The sequence below is a fragment of the Mastigoproctus giganteus genome, chromosome 10, assembly GCF_048544385.1.
Source record: "Mastigoproctus giganteus isolate SK-2022 chromosome 10, ASM4854438v1, whole genome shotgun sequence".
In the NCBI taxonomy this organism is placed as follows: Eukaryota; Metazoa; Arthropoda; class Arachnida; order Uropygi; family Thelyphonidae; genus Mastigoproctus; species Mastigoproctus giganteus.
Genome location: NC_143584.1, coordinates 11,833,995 through 11,851,261, shown reverse-complemented (window position 1 = coordinate 11,851,261; position 17,267 = coordinate 11,833,995).

Here is a 17,267-nt window from a genome sequence, read left to right as displayed (position 1 = left end):
AAGGCTTAGAAATCAGTAGATATGACACTATGGGAACATTGCATTATACAGCCTCAAGAGACCCTACATAGCAGCAATAGGTATAGAGAATAGATACAAACAACTACTGAGTTAGATAATGGTTCAGACTTCTAATGTTGCATTATATGGCTCCTGAGCCAAAAGAGGAATGTGACCCTCCATGACTGCAATATGACTCCCAGAGAACACATACTGAGTTGAAAGGTTCAGATTTCACTTGATTGGGTTTTTTGTTCTCTGCAAATGTAATGTTCCCAGTGTTGTGGATAATGACACTGTTGGAACATTGTATTTTATAGCTCCTTAGCCACAACAGCAATAGGACTCCCAGAGAAAACTTACAAAGCAAAGCTTGAAAAAGTTGTTTATGCACTACTGTGTCAAGTAGTTTTTACTGAAATGAGAGGATTAAGAATAGTGACATATTTTTTCCAAAATATGGTTGGTGAGTCATCTGGGTCTGATTTTTCATATTCTTCAATGCTAAGTTTTGGTCATCCTCATTGATCAACAGATCTCAACCAGGAAATGAAACCAAAGGCTCCATATCAATAGTGACGAAAGTTTGGCAAATACTTCAGTGGTGTGGAATTAACGACAAGGCCCTCATCATGAACTCTTGTTGAGCCTTGGTAAAATTCTATTCTATATGCTTTCGTATTCAGTCTTAATTTTTCTCAACATCATCTCACACCTGGTAAATAAAGCCTTAGACTGCCTATGTTTAAAATCATTAGTATGTATGTACATGATAGCCAGAGGCAATCACAAATACCAAAGATGCTATATCTCCCCGCCATGATCAAAATAGTATGGGTTTTTACCTCTGTATTATGATTCACTGCTTTATTTTATTTCTTTCCTTCCTCCTTTAACTCTTTTTTTGTAAGTAAGACTGGCTGTTATCACAGCACATGGTGTGCTTTAAAGATAATTGTTCTACATTCACTAATTTTGTTAAATATACTATGGTCCCATTCTGCCTACCCTTATTGCACAAAATATTCCCCATTTCCCTGAAAAAACTCCTATTCTTTGATAAGCTCCCTATGCAACCCGATTCACAAGTTTAGGTTCTATTAATGAGTTGGACAGCTGGGTACATTAGGGCTCCTGATTTACTTCCAGTAGGAAGATTAAATCATTCCTTTAAAATTTTGCTTGGCCTTATTTCTTTTAGACAGTATAAGTAGTAAGGCAGTGGTCCCCAATGCAGTGGCTGTATGGGCACCACCAAGCCTACCAATCCTTTTTTGAATGTCTGCAGGAAGAAGTCATAATGAATAATGGGGCTGTAATATGAGTAGGGAACGTCCATAAGATTAAAAACTCTTAAGATATCTCAATGTTATTTGTGTGCTATAAAGCATATTAGAAAATTTGTAAACAGTACAGTAGTTTATTTCCTGGTGGGATGCTAGTACCACTTAAACAGTGCTAAGCAGGTAGTGAATGAATATTCTTCACCATTAGTTACTAATAAGCTTGCAAGACACAACGTGACTGTTCGTGAAATATGGGCTGTACTATCGTGAAGTTTCTGTTTTCTCTCGCACTTTGTATGGTTTATTATACTTATAATTCTTCTCTGCATTAATTATGCTACTTTTTGAACCAATTTGAGTGGTTCATGCCCACCACTCTCTCTCGTGAAAGATGAAATGTTCCCTAGGCACAAGAGGTTGGGACCACTGAAGTAAGGTCTTGATTTAGTATTAGTAGTGGCCAAATGGTGCAAGGAAGCCTAAGGCTTATGCTGCACCAGCCAAAAAAAAAGTAATATAATAATAACAAAAAAAATTGAATAAAATAAATAATAAAATAAAAGGAAACAGACAACTTATGTGTTTCCCTCATCCCGTTGGTAACTATTCAGCTAACCTTTGAATTTCTCCAAACTGTCAGCCTCTACCACTCATGTAGGTAACTTATTCCAGTAATTTAAACTCAGTGGCTATTAAAACTTCCTGCAATCCAGTCTAAACATCTGCTCCCTGTGAATTTATGGCCCCTAGTTCTAGAATCATTTATAACTGTGAAAATTTCGTCCTCGTTCCTTTTACTTTTGACTCTCAGAGCCTTAAACACCTCAATCAAGTCTCCTCTAAGGTGCCCAGTTTCCAAGCCCTACAACCCACATATTCGAAGTCCTTCCTCATATGGATGCCCTTTTGCTGATCTTACCAGATGAGTTACCCATCTTTGGACCCTTTCAAGAAGCTTGATGTCTTTTCTTTAGGTAAATCTCCACACTTGAATACAGCATTCCAAGTGCAGCCCAATAATAGCCCTATACAATGGGATTATGACGTCCTTATCTCTACTAGAAAATGTTTGAAAAATCATCGATAGAACACCATGGGCCTTCCTTGCAACCTGTCTACAATGCCTGGAGAACCGTATCATAACTCCAAGTCCATTTCTTCCACTACTGACTTTAGTTCAACTCCACCAAATGTATAAGTTATTTTTGGGTTAAAAAAATAACTTATACACTTGGTGTAAGACTTTGCTGGATTAAAGGAAAGCTGCCACTTTTCTGAACATCCCTGGTCACTCTGAAGAAGCTCTGCTTGGTGGCGATCATTAACTACTCTACCAATCCTCGCATCATCCGCAAATTCAGACATCATGTCCACCCCCCCTCATCAATGTCATTTAAGAAGATCAAAAACAACAGTGGTCCCAGTACTGATCCCTGGGGAACCCAACTTCTTACATTAACCCAATCTGAGGAATAATCATTTATCACAACGCTCTGCCTCCTGCCCTGAAGTCATCCTGCTATCCATCTCAGGATTTTCCCTGTGATTCCAACCTGTTCTAGCTTATAAAGTAAATGTGACTTTATAAGCTGAGTCTAATACTTTTTGTGGGACCGAGTCAAATACTTTTTGACTCAGTCCCACAGGATATATTAATTTATTAGGTAATTAACTGGGCAGAGTTTGCTCATAACAAAAAAAAAAAAGATCAGCAGGTGAAGCCATTAAGTGTAATGAGATAGTTCAGGAAGTGGTTGGGTGTTTTTAATAGCTAAGAGAGTTTTTCTATGGGAACATACCTTTGTCGTGTAGTCCTAGAGGGTGTGGAAGTTTCGTTTACTCTTGGCGAAGATTTAAAGCAGTTGGTGTCTGAAGGCTTTGTAGTTAGGGCAGTGGAAGAGAATATCGGTAGAATCTCTATGTACCCCAGAGACAGAGTTCAGTTGTAGAGAGGCTGAAGTATTATAGCTTGAAGTTCTACAATCCATGCCGAATGAAGTAGCAGTTTGAAAGAATCAGAATGTTGTTCTTACTTTTGTAGGAAGTACAACATTCTTTCAGCCAAGAAAGACAGCCAACAATAATTTGCAGGGCAGACCATACGACATGCATGGAGTTCAGCTTATCCTGGCATAGTGAAACCAGGCCACAGCCGTATAGATGGTAGTACAATAGCTTTGTACATCAATCCAAATAGGAAATTTTTCTCTGTTAAATGTGAGGTATGTGGAAGGAAGGAAAGTTTATCGTCCAGCATGAGCCCAAGATACTTTGTAGTGGCATGACAGGAACTGAGTGGTTACACAGCTTTATGGTAGGAGGCCAAGAAGACAGATGCCCCCTGAAGACCACATATTAGAAGTACTGGCTGGTGAGATTTTAAGTTTGTTGGAGTGTGTCCAGTTTTGGAGCTCATTCCGAACAGTATTAGCATTGTTCTCAAGTTGAGAATGGGAATTTCTGTAGAAAAAACTATCAGGTCATCTGCAATGATAGCCACTGTTATTTGTGTGAATGGTGGCCCAACACTGAATTATTATCATAATTCAGTGATCACTGAGTGCACATTGTGTCTTATCTTGCTGTTTAATCAGATGTTAAAAATACTAGTTTTATTGTTAACTTTAGTGTGAATGTTTGTTTGTTATTTGGTTTCTAGGAGCATTAGCAACTAAGGCCATATTGCTCCGGGAATATGCGGTGGTCATTTCCTGACCTTTCCGTATTTGGTGGTGACAAGGTCGAACCCCGGTCTAATCAAGAAGCATGTGCTACGCACTGCTCCTCCTTCCCACCTGGCCACGGAGGCGCCTTAGTATGAATGTTTAATATTGTTGTGCTGAAACATTTGCTCCATTTCATGTCTATAATACTGTTGATATACATGCTACAGGACTTGGTAGAGATGAGAGTTTTTGGGAAAGAAAGGAATATTTGGAATTACGAATGTTGTAGCTTTATTGTTAACAAAAGGGAAAAATTGCACAGAATTATTTCATTATATTTTTAAATCTACAACATATGGGAACAAAAAAATCAGCTTAGACCTATATCTCCCAAGTTTCTTCATTATTCATTTGTGAATAAATTTGTAAAACATTTGAAATGCATTTCCATTCCTTTTCTTCATCAGACATTTGAAATGGACCAGGGATGATTAATTTTCTGAAAAATCATCTACTCATCTTTAAGCTAGTTATCAGACATTTATAGAATTCACACACTCTACTCATCTTTAAGCTAGTTATCAAGCATTTATAGAATTCGCAGTATAAAATAAACTGCCAAAACAGATTGGACAAACCACAAAGAACAGCAGCTTGCCTAAGGTTAAGAAAGAAAGTTATTAATGCCTTCCTTTAGTTCAAGCTCTGATACTTGAAGGAATAAGAATGATTTTTTTAAATACAAATACAATATATGTTTGTCTTTAGCATTTAAGGTGGCCACCAAATACATAAAACATAAGGATTCTATGGTATATATGTATTTATATGATTGATATGGTAGTAGATACTATATACATGAATATATTCTCTTCATTGTCTTCAAAAAGGTTGTTTTTCTGCATTAACAAAAAGAGCACTATACAATTAATGGAAATAGATCTTTCTAAAGGACTCAAGTTCCTAGATTATGTGCATATCTTTGGAAACCAGACTTAGTCATACTAAGAAATATCCTACATTTTTTTAGAAATAATCTTTCCTTGACCTTAAGGTTAAAAGGAATTTTTGGGGAAGGGGAAATTGTAAAAAAAAAAAAAAATACATTGTACCCTTATTATCTGCTTGACCAGTTGATACGGCAATTTTCGTAGTGCCAAACAAGAGGTTCAAACATACACTGTAGTGTTTTATTTCAGAGATTAATAGAAAAAAAGACCACATCAAATGATATTTTTACAAAGAAACTTAAATTTAGTATGAGAAGAGACATTGCAAACAGATAGCTCTATCTGCTCATCTCAAATATTTCTTAACTGGATCGTATGATGTTAATAGTCAAACTATCACCATAGCTCTGCAGATGTCAGTTGGATTATGTTTTTCTTTGGAAAGACTTTGCTGATTGTAGCTTATTATCAGTTGTATCATTAATAATGCACCATTGAGTGCATGGAAATACATGTCACAAAACAGGACAAAATGTTCTTCTGTCTCTGAAATTCTGCTCGGATGGGAGGGATTTCATGATGAAAGCTTACAAAGATTCTGCAAGGCTATGGGGATAAAATTTATTGGCACGATTAGCCTCAGTTGGTAGTCAGTATTCACCTAAGAAGTGGTACAACGCAATGATTTTTGGGGAAGTTGGCACACAATCAATTCAGGTCAGTGGTCATGTTACAAAAATTACACCTGCACCCATCTTAGAGCACCTCTGTGCAAATATGAATGGATTAAACACTGTCAGAGTGAACTCACAGAAGGGAAATCCACTAGCAATCTAAGACCACATGGGAAAAACACTTTTTTTTGATTTATAAAAAAACACAAAGGTGTTAGAACCTATAATACTGTGTATGGGGTGTGGTCGATTGAAAAGAGAGATTTGCTGCTGATGAGGCTATCTGGACACAAACTTTTTTGGGAACTGCTAAGTGGAACTTTATTTCTTAAAATTATTATTTTTTATAACTTGATTTAAAATTAGTAGTTTAGTAATTATTTGTGATTCTCTGATTAAGATGATGAATATTGCCAGAAACCAGTTAACTTTTGCCCCATTGTGTTGTGTTGATAATGTTTGAATTATGCTGTCATTAGCATTGATAGGTGATACTTGGAGGTTTCTACATAGTTTTGTAGCAGTATAATTAGTATCAGAAGAGGCCTATAAACTAGAATTCGTAGCAATACACAAAGTACGTGACATACTATTCGTACAGCTTTTGTATTCACAAATTTTCCCCACATTCACAAATCCTTAAAAAAATTTCGCTGGAAGCAGCAATTATGTTAATACCATTTCACCTCTATTCACTGCAGATTCGCTTGTGCTGTGCAGCGAGCTAACAATAAACAAGCTTCGTGTGAAAATAATTACTGTTCGTAGACATAGTAAATTTTATCATAAACATAACTAAAAAAAATTTACATTTTTACTCAATTAAATTTTTTTTTGTTTTCGGCAAGTGGCTACCTCAACCACTCGGTCATCGGGCCCATGACCCCCTTTAGGTCATGGGCCCGATGCACTGCATTGGCATAGTTACACCACTGGTGTTACTCAGCACGATCAATAGGAAAGGGGTATACCACATACCCAAGATTTACCGAAATTTTATTTCTAGTAAATCTATAACTGACAACCAAAAGGTCAGGAGTGAGAGTGCAGTAGCACACGCTCTTTGAGCAGACTGAGGTTCAAACCCATAACTGATTAGATTTATTGTAAACTCCTCTGACGGTCATGCCGGAGGATAAAGAACAATTTCTTTAATATAAAACTCTACAAACATAACAGCATAGCATAATACATATTATCGCATTTAGGTAGCTATCACTTAAGTGAAGTATTCAAAAAGTTTAAATTGAATTCAAATGAAAAATCGTGCCCCCAGACTAGAGCAGCAAAGCAATCAGCTCAAAGCTACGAGAGTTGTGTGGCTCGGGAAAACTGAAGTGGTGGTTCTCCTTCAAATTGCAGCCTTATGAAATGTGTTACTTGTGTGAGGTTTGTGAATTTATGAAAAACAACATGATACAGTCAATGGGGGGATGCCTTTGTGTCTTCATTGAAAAGAGCATAAGGAAATTAGGCACAAACATGGTGTTCTGTTCATTTACGAGAGATTGATTCCAAATTACAATATCTCTCTCTGATAGGGAACATCAGAGCAGACATGCATAGTACTACCTTTGAAGTGAAAGGAATCATGCAGCAAATAATTAGGACAACTGAGATGAGCAGTGGTTGAGGTAGCCAATAATTGGAATTCTCTCAGAAAAAGTGAAGATTGCTACTCAGCAAGTGGATATCACTAAGACTGAAAGAGATACCACATATATTTGTAAAAAGAGTGAGGAAGCATTTGAAGCTCTTCATCAAACAAGAAATGCTGAAGTCAATGATGATCTTATTGAGCCATGGCAGCATACAGAGATACAAGATGACAAATTTCATTTTGGTGAATATTATGTTAAAGAGAGGTAGGAAGGAACAGGAGTGGGGGAAAGTGATACAAAAATAATCCAAAAAAAAAAAAACCCTGTTTATGGCATGTTTGGGGGTGGATTGCAAATAACAGCAGCAGCTGCAGTTTATAATAAAAGGTGTGTGTGCATGGTTTATTCTTGAATTGTGTTACACTATCACACAGGAAAATTTTATTAGATTGTAACACTTTTTGCAGGATCTGTGAATATGGTGATGTTTCATTTGTCAATAATAGTAGTTGCTCTGTCCTTTGTTTATGAAATCCTAATGGCTATAATATATTGATATTTTCACTAAATATCAGCAAATTTTGGAAACAACACAAAAAGAAAGCTGAAATAATTATTCTTATTTTTATATAATGAAATGTCAATATATTCTAAAGTCATACAAAAAGACATGGCTAACTTAATAACATTTAATGATATACAGTAATTCCAGAAATAATGAATTTCATTAAAAGTATAAATAAAGAAAAACATTATAAATTACAGTTTTTGAAATGACAGAAATAATACACAGTACAATAGTAAATGGTTGCCTATATATATTTTACATATAAGAGAATATTATGAACTCAGAAATATTTTCTACGGCTACTGCCATTTCTTCATCTGCTAATACTGAATGGACGCTTCATAATCACTACTATCAGCTTAATCTGCACTGCTTTTATCATCATTATTTGGCAATTCTGGATTTGTGTTCAGTTCTCCTCTTTCTCCATCCTTAAGAACCATCACCGGATCTCAAACTCTCAGGCATGGAAGATTCTGAATCACTTTTTTTCTTATTCTCTTTACTGAGATTGAACTTGAACTGTGTTGAATGTTCACTGGCAACAGTCTGCAGAATTTGGAATTGTAGGTCTGCTTTCATTTCTGTTACTTTTGTTATTTCATCGTTGGATGTAAGTGAATTCTGAGAACATCGCGGTGACACAAAATGAAAATATATTGGAAGGGATAAAGCCACTAAACAAAACAAAACTGCTGGTGTCTAGAACGTCTGCACATCTCCACAAACCATCAAACACGTGAGAAGACTGCAATGAAGAACACCAATCACCATAGAATTGTTTTTATGAGAATGTAATGGTAATGGTAAGCCACACAGTGATTCATACCAGATGCCAAAAGTACAGATGAAGATGAAATTATATTTTTGAGAAACTATTTTTAGCAATGAATTTTAGAAGCTCAGAAAGCCAAAACTTGAAATGTTAATGGAATAGTGATGGTTACTCAGTGACAGACCCAAAAAGAAACAGGCACACAACTAGCAACATTCAGATTTTTGTTGTTTTGTTTATAGCAAGATGCCAAAGAATTTACATTGTTGGAATATACCACAGAAAACAAACAGCTCATTCAGTAGTCAATTTTCATTTTTCCTACACACCAGTAAAATGGAAAAACAGGAACTTTCTATATTTACATTATACAATATAATTAATGACTTACTATACATGAAATATGGAGAAATATGGAGATTTATATAAAAAAACAAAATTCAGTGCTTATCCAACGTCTTCATGTAGTCAATCAGCTTGTTTGCCCTATCGAAGGATATAATCACAATGTGATCCCCAAACAAGTGTTTCTATAATGTCTTTGACCAATGAAATATTGCAAAAAAAATAAAATACTCTCAGTTGAAAAAAAATATATAATAAATAAATAAAAATTGCTCCTAAAGCCTACTTTGACAGTGCTATAGATCACAACAGTGATAAGTTGAAAGCCAGTATCTTATGCGAGGTGACTCCTAAACATTGTGGATCTCTGTTCTGAAAAGTGCCAGAAGTGTGTGCTGTCGTGTTTGTCTGGTGTGGGTATTGCTATGTTGTATGTGTTTTTTTTTTTTCTACATATTTCTGCTTCCGGGAAGCAAAATATGTAGGAAAAAAATTGGGAAAACTGCTTCCTGTTACACAACCGTGTATGGCACGAGGAAGGCCACTGCTTCCTGAACTATCTTATCTGAAATAAGATCCCACATGTAAGAGAAAGTACAATGCCTGAACATGCAAGAAACAGTGTACCATTGGGGTACACGATTTGCAATGGTACTGTCACAAAAAAAGAAAATAAAAGGATAAAAATAAAATAAGTAAAAAAAAAAGGATTCTTTACCTCTGCTAGTGACTTCACACATATCCCAGCTCAAAGGGCTGTGGGGGGATGAAAAAAATCCTGTACTGGGTGAACCTGATGTTAGCATTTAGGTGTGCAGAAGGTAGAACTAATGTGATTGAAGAGCCCCATAGAAAAAAATATGTTACCTATTTCACATTTCGGGAATGCCAAAAGTGACCAGCTTTTGCAACATACACTGTCCAATGCCATTTTGTATTGTGCGATGAGCCTTCCAAATGAATCAAATACTCTAGCTCCACATTTAAACCTTTTAAAGAAAAAAAACCTGACTACTTTAAAGGGTTTTGGATTAAAAAAAAAAAACAGAAATGGAAAGATTTTTGAAATTGGTTAAATTTTCTAACAAATATCAAAAAGCAAGTTATCACATTGCTGAGTTAGTTAGTTTCACCTTATTTTGCCAGCTTGCCAAATAATGGTGAAAACCATGTTAGGAGAGGAAGCAGAAAAGGAAATGATGAAGGTTACACCTGATAAATTCAGGTTCCACCTGAATTAGCAAGAAAATTCTACACATGCCTAAAATATCAAACAACTGATTATTTTTCATATCACTTCGAGAGCAGTTTTTCCGATACAAGCAGATGAGTCAATTTCTTTGTTGCAATGAACTGTGCCAAACAACAACTGGTCAAGACATTTTTAATGTCAATAATTACTTCAAAAACCATCACAGAAGTCGTTTGTAAAGATGAAGCACCATCAACGATCAGGTTGGTTAAAGAGTTTATCACGATTCTAAAACAACATAACCCACATATTATTATCGCACCTGCTTCTTACACAAGGAAGTTCTAGTGATAATGTGTTTTCCTGGTGAGTTACAAAGTGCACTTGATCATGTGGTAAAAAAGAATTAATTACATCAAAAGCAGACCTTTAAAAGTTCTGCTGTTCTCTAAACTATGTCATTCTATGGAATCTGAGATTTGAAGCTCAATAATTCAAAGAAATACAATGGCTCTCAAAAGACCAAGTACTATCACATTTTTTTAAAGTGGGGATAGAGCTCCTTGCATATTTTTTGATAGAGGAAATGAAATTTTCTGATTATATGAGTGCCAACATTTGGTGGTTAAACTTGTCAATATATATACAAACACCTAAATAACTTAAAAATAAACATAAAAGACAAACAAGAAAATATAGTAGAACCCAGATAAGAAGTTTTTCAAGGTCCTGGAGGTTTAGAACTACTTATGCAAAAAAACATCTTGGAAGGAAAAATGACCTAAGGTTATGGAATATTAACTACACAAATGAAAATGAAAAGATACGTAATTAAAGGATAATTTTTAAGTACTATTTCGGAATTTATAAATATTTTACTCTATCATTTTTAACTGAAACCATTTTTAAACTGAGGATTTCTAATTGCTTAACATTCTGTTCATTACTAATTACCAAGTTGAAAAGATGAGCTCCTTTGGATTTTCAACATACCTTAAAAGGTCACAATTACAACAAGACACAGCAAAAATCCACTTAGTAATTCAGAAATGTTCACAACCATCAGGACTTACCATGGTCAGTGCATCCAGTTATGGATATCAATGAAAACAATTGCAATATGTCACTTCCAATATATCAAAATGTTTATACTAAGGTTTTTTGGCCTGAAAGCCGGAAAATTCGCTAATCGAACAAGTTAGTGCGTAGCATCATTTTAGTTAGTAGTAAATTGCCTAAGTAGATGGCATCATTTTTGTGATATATCGTATTGTGAATGCCTTGATGAGTTGCCCTGAAATCGAACACCTAGAATAAGCAATGCTTTGACACTGGAATAGGCAATACTTCACCAGTGGATTCTTGTTATCCACTGCAAATAAGTAACATTAGTCTTCTCGGTGGTGAAGCATTGCTTATTGGAGGTAGTGCAATATCAGGGCAACTCGTTGAATGCATTTACAATATGAGATGTAAAAATGATACCGTGTAGTAGTAGTGGCATGTGATGCAAGAGAGCAAATGTATGAGCTTATGCAACATCAGCCAAAAAAAAAAAAAAAATCACACCATTCTCTCCAAATGCCTGTCCAATTCCTCCTTAAATTTATTCAACCTATCAACTTCCACAACGACAGATGGAAGTTTGTTCCAGCAATTAACCACCCGCTGGCTAACGGCAAATTTCTGCACATCTATTCTACATCTGTCTTTTCTTAATTTGAATTTATGCCCCCTTAGGTTCGTAATCTGAACAAGTGGAAGGATCCCATCAGAATTCAGCGTGCTCAACCCATTCAAGGCCTTATATACCTCAATCAGATCACCGCGCAGGTGCCTAGTCTCCAGCCACTGCAATTTGCAGAACTTAAGCCTCTCTTGGTAAGAGGATCCCTTCAATCCCCTCACCAATCGTGTTGCTCTTCTCTGTACACGCTCAAGCAAATCTACATCCTTCCTAAAATGAGGCCTCCAGACCTGTACGCAGTACTCAAGGCGTAGCCTGACCATTGCCTTATACAGAGGGACAATCACCTCCTTTTCCCTGCTAGCAAAATTCCTATATATCATTGACAAAACCCCATGACCTGCCCTAGCAGCCTGTCTGCATTGCTCAGAAAACTTCATATCTGACTGCACAATTATTCCCAGGTCTTTTTCATTTTCTACCACCTTAAGTGTAGTACCACACAGTTGGTACGTTTCTCTGGGGTTACTTCAACCCATATGCAGTACTTTGCATTTGTCAAGGTTAAACTTCAGTTGCCTCTTCTTAGCCGACCTGCCCAAATTATCTAGATCCTGTTGCAGTAGCACACTACCATTACTGTTATTAACAACCGTGCCAACCTTTGTATCATCTGCAAACTTCGACACTAAGCCTGATATACCTTCATCAATATCATAAAAAAATAAACAAAACAACAGTGGAGCGAACACTGTGGGACTCCATTAATAAACATTAGTCCACGAAGAGCAGCACCCATTGATTACCACCCTCTGTCTTCTTCCACTTAACCATCCTTTTATCCATTGTAGCAACTTACCCTTAATACCATTCTGCTCCAATTTGTACAGTAGTCTTCCATGCGCAACAATGTCAAAAGCTTTCCTGAAATCCAAGTATATGATATCAAAATTATTTTTTGCATTCAGTTCCTTTGTGACCACATCATAATAACCAATCAAATTTGTCAGACAAGACTTTCCCTTAACAAACCCATGCTGTGTCTGAATTATTGCTGCAGTCTTGTCTAGATGATCCTGCAGTGCATCTTTAACCAGTGACTCCATTATTTTACCCGGAACAGAAGTTAAACTAACTGGTCTGTAATTACTCGTGTCACCCTTCGAACCTCCTTTGTGAATTGGGGATACATTTGCACATCTCCAGTCCGTGGGAACCTCCCCTGAATCCAAGGATGCTCTCATAATTATGGCTAATGGTTTGCTTAGTTGCTTTGCCGCCTCCTTTAATATAACTGGATAGATCCCATCCACCCCAGGTGCCTTTCTTATGTTTAACTTCAACAATTTCTCCTCCACTTTGCTCTCAGTTATTACAAAATCATTAAGCACACTGCTACAATTTGATAACCTTCTTCCATTTTCAAAAAGTAATAATTCCTCACGCGTGAATGTAGATGCAAAATACTCATTCAGTTTGTTTGCTATCTGAGCAGGATCATCAACAGTCGAACCATCGATGTCAAGTGGACCAATCATATTCATCCCCTTCCTTTTAGAGTTTATATAAGTAAAGAAATCCTTGCTGTTTTTCTTAGCATCTTTTGCCAAAGATTTCTCGTAATCTGCCTTTGCCTGCCGAACCTCCTTTGTGACCTGATTACAGACTAGCTTATATCTGCTACAGGCTTCTGCGGCGCCTGATAATTTATATGCATCCCATGCATTTTTCTTCTCTGTCACGAGTCTCATTAGTTCATTTGATAACCATTTAGGCCTAAACCTTGAACAATATTTCTTCATCGGTATCAAAAGTCTAGTAGCTTCCACGATTAATTCCTTGAATGCTTCCCACTTAGAATTTACTGTTGGTAACATCGTCAGTTCATCCCACTGTACAGAATTTAAAAACTGTCTGAGACCACTGTACTCCCCTTTACGGAAGCAAAAACCCTTTCCTTTACCCCTGACGGTAGTTACCTCTTTGAGTAAATCCCACTTCAGCACACTGTGATCACTGCCACCTAGTGGTTCCTTTATCTGCAAATTCTTAATACACGAATGATCACTGCTGATAACCAGATCAAGAGTATTACTTTCTCTGGTTGCCTCTCGAACATGCTGCTGCAGAAAACAATCATCCAATAAATCCACAAAAGTCTGACTGGTGTGTGAGTGACCAACCCACAAGTTCCAGTCAATATCTGGGAAGTTAAAATCCCCCATTAGAAGACATTCTGATTTACTGGCCCACTCTATTTCTCTGTACAATTGTTCATTGTACTCATTCGAGTCATTAGGCCTATAACACACTCCTACTCTTATTTTTGCTTTTGCAGTGCTTATGTCACACCAAACTGACTCAACAGTGTACTGTCCATCTATATCAACTGGATGCACTTCTTTTGATTTTATGTTTTTCTTAATTAACAGCATAACACCTCCTCCCTTTCTGTCCTGTCTATCCTTTCTGTACACATTGTACTCCCCAAATTCCAGTTCTGCATTCCTTATATCTTTGTGACACCACATCTCTGCTATCCCAACAATATCCGCCTTTGATGTCTTGACCAACACTTCAAATTCATCAAATTTATTTACTATACTTCTAGCATTGGTATACATGCTCCTATGCCTATTCCTTGTTACCCTAACACATCCCATATACCCAACTATTCCAGGATGACTGTCATCCGTCCCTGAAACCCCCAACACCCCTCGCTCCAGGTCGCTTCTTATTCTAATAGAAGTTGTGCAAGAATCACCTTCACCTCTGCCTGCGGTTACTATTAAACTATTAGTCTTTGTATCCCCCCAAGCTAGCAGTTTTCCGACCCACCTAACACTGCCTTGATAGCATCAGAAAATATTCTTGCACCCTTTCTATTTAAGTGTATCCCATCCCTGTAGAAGCAATCTCTCCTGTTAACAAGTACAGTCCAGGCTGAAAAAAATTCTACCCCTTGAGCCTTGCACAATCCCTCCAGGGCCGAATTAATCGACAAGGCTCTCATCATATACTCCCTCCTATCGTGTCTGGGCAGAATTGCAGACACTTTCAAATTCAACCCTAATTCTCGGCTTTTTTTCAACAGTGACCTGTACTTGTTGAGTAATTCTGCCGGTCTCCTACTCTTAATATCATTAGTGCCAACGTGCACAACTATATCACCTTTTGTGCCCTTGAAAGATGATATCCGCTCTACAACGTCATCAACCTTTGCCCCTGGCAGACATACCCTGGTCCTGTTCCACCTATCCTTTTTACATAGCATGTTCCCCGCTTCCCTGACAATAGAGTCACCAACAACTAATAGTTCCTGTGGGACCAGCGCATTCTTCCTTGGGGTTTGCCGCTGTGTTGCGCGATGACCAAGTGCAAGCTCTGGCGTTGATGTGGGCAGCTGAGAGCTTGATGGGCCCCTCAATTTATTTCCTTCGAGGGCATCCACCCTGTCCTTCAAACTCTCATATAGGCCCATAACAACGCTGAGTTGTCGCCTAATTTCCTTACACTCCTTACATCGCGCACACACAAAGACATCCCCCATGGCAATATCATGTTCCGTTCCAGAGAGTTCGGCAAACATTTCACAAGTTGCACATTTTTTTAGGCTGTGACGCGTTGGAGAATCGCCCCCCTCAGTTCTCCCCCGAGTCACAACACTCCTGCCACTTTGTGCCCGTTGCTTTGTGCTCTAGTTCGGGGCATGGTAGTTTAAATTAATAAAATCAATAAATTAAATGTCAGTAGTATTTGAATAGAAACTATGAAATAGAAACAGTGAAGCGTATTACTATAAAATTATGCGTTAGAGCTACCTAGCTACCTCAATTAAAAAATTTGAATTCCCTATATACAAAAACAATGGCTACAAAAATCGAACAAAAATAACGGTTTTATCTATCGTAAATAAAATCCACAAAAACTCTTTATCTAAATTAAAATAAAAAATAACCAGCGTAACTATAACTATAACGTGCAAACGAATGCCTCGTGTAGTAGGCCTGAATGTTTTGATGACTCCCTGGTCCATCGGTTGAAGCAGGCTGGTTGTGTTTGGAGGCAAAAACACAACTTTCACACGTGGGTCGAAATTAATTAGGGTGACCGGGTGCATTGTCAATAAGAAGCATCGCTTTAAATGGAATCTGTTTAGACTTGCAATAACGTTCGACTTCGGGTATGAAGTGGTGACCAAACCAGTCGTCAAAAACGGAAGCTGTCACCCAAGCTTTATGATTTGACTTTCAAATCACTGGTAAGCTAATTTTAGATATACACCAAACGAAAAAATCAAGAACCGCGTAAGTCGGGGTATACTGTATTAAAAATAAAGAATTTCTATATTAAAAAAAAAAATGTATTAAGTGGGAAAACGTCATTATAATAATACACTGTGTATTCTTTATCACAAAATTTTTATGCAGGAAAACTTTTTACTCAGGAAACATCCTATGCGGGGAAAATAATATAGAGGTGAAATTGGGACTTAAGAAACCATACCTAGTATAGGGGAATTTCTTATCTGGGTTCTATTGTATTTTGAGTTCAACTGATAAGTTGCGTGCTTTTCAAATTTATTGAAAAGTTACTTCAACACATTCTACTGGTGATCGGAAGAGGAGCAAGAATTAATAAAATTGAGCAGTAATCGCACTCTTCAAATAAAATTTAATAATAATATCCAGTTATGTAATTTATGGATAACCAAAAATTATATAACTCGATGTGTAATTTTTTTGTGTTCCAAAGAATCTGTCCAGGTCTGTCTAAACAAACTATGATGGGTAATAATGCCTTCTTCCATATATTTTAGCAAATTAGCATTTTTAACACTCACCAAGATAAAAAATTTAAAAATAGAGAAAAGTATAAGGAACTATAAGTATTTTTCTTATACATTAAAGAAAATTTGAAGTTTTAGTCTGTAGAACAGGAACCAAGAGTTGCACTAATAAAATTTTTCACCCCAAATGACAAGGTTGTGCAGTCAACACCAGGCTCAAAATTTCACAATAACTTTTCAATTGCTGTTCACCAGAATTTATTTATTTCTTTAGGCTAATTTTGTAAAATAGTGAAATGTAGGTAGATTTCATTGTATTACACTCTTGAAATCGCTTGGCTCATATTTTTATTGTGCTTTCTCATTAAATAAGAAATTTTAGCTATTTGATTGGGTCTTAATTAATAAAATTGACTTTTTCTCTAATAGTTGGGAGAGTTGAATCCTTAAAAAATATAAAGTCTGGGTGGATTTCTGAAACATCTTTCACAGACGGTGGCTTTCATGCGCTCCTTACAAATCAGGTGAAAACAGTAACCGCAATGGGATTTAGTTTTACGGTCCATGCTCCAGACGCACTTAGAACATCTTCCTTGCTTACGTGGAGTCTGTTGGGAAGGTCTAGGAAATTCTTCTGGTGAATCACCAGCTAGTTGTGCAGCTTTCGCACGAAGAGATTTTGGAAAAGTTACCGTGGCTGCTCTTTTACGGAGCTGTGGCTTCACTAAAGCTTT